This window comes from Pinus tabuliformis, chromosome 6 (assembly GCF_031772625.1).
Source record: "Pinus tabuliformis cultivar Carrire ecotype Pingquan chromosome 6, CPIR1, whole genome shotgun sequence".
Taxonomy (NCBI): domain Eukaryota; kingdom Viridiplantae; phylum Streptophyta; class Pinopsida; order Pinales; family Pinaceae; genus Pinus; species Pinus tabuliformis.
In genome coordinates, this window is record NC_142292.1 from 110,896,604 (window position 1) to 110,897,455 (window position 852).

Below are 852 nucleotides of genomic sequence, written 5' to 3' on the forward strand. Positions count from 1 at the left end.
GTTCAAATCTTGTGCTATTGGCAATGGCTGGCTATGGAAATGAAGTCTCACTAAACCACAAGTCTTCGTTTCAAATCTTGTGCTATTGGCAATGGCTGGCTATGGAAATGAAGTCTCACTAAACCACAAGTCTTCGTTTCAAATCTTGTGCTATTGGCAATGGCTGGCTATGGAAATGAAGTCTCACTAAACCACAAGTCTTCGTTTCAAATCTTGTGCTATTGGCAATGGCTGGCTATAGAAATGAAGTCTCACTAAACCACAAGTCTTCGTTTCAAATCTTGTGCTATCCCTGATCCAGTGAAATGTTAGACATAATAAAGATGTAATATTACCAAATTTAAAAAAAAATCTTTAATATAAAATTAATTTGCTTGGGAAAACATTCAAGTAAAACTAATGATCAGAAGTTTTATCGCCGAAGGAGGACCAAATGCTGTATACAGGCATCAGACTTTGAGTTACAGGGTAAAATTTTTGTGAATGCAACGGAAATCGTAACAAAAAAATGCGCAGAAATCAAACATGTAATGGCCTATGCAGGTCTCGAACCTGCGACCTTCGCGTTATTAGCACGACGCTCTAACCAACTGAGCTAATAGGCCAGTTGTCTAAGACGGTATGTAAAAATATTAGTGATTGTTTATATACGAAGAATTAAGAATTGTGGCAACGGCAATCGAAAATTTTCTGCCGTCAATCAACGGAGCTAGAAGTAGGCACATCCAATTGCGGGTAAACTTAATTTTTTTATTTTGTATAAATACGATTTTGGTAAATTCCCAGTGAAAGTGCGCATCTCTAATTTCTATTAGTGAATTTCAAATTGTGTTAAAAGGCAGAAGTGCTGCA

The 852-nt window shown here is 36.9% G+C and overlaps 1 non-coding gene across 1 annotated transcript; it reads right to left on the reverse strand.

Annotated features, from left to right (window-relative positions):
* Window positions 1-531: 531 nt before the first annotated feature.
* TRNAI-AAU (transfer RNA isoleucine (anticodon AAU)) lies at window positions 532-605 on the reverse strand. The gene has a single exon. It is a non-coding gene; the product is annotated as a tRNA-Ile (tRNA).
* Between the last annotated feature and the right edge of the window lie 247 nt (window positions 606-852).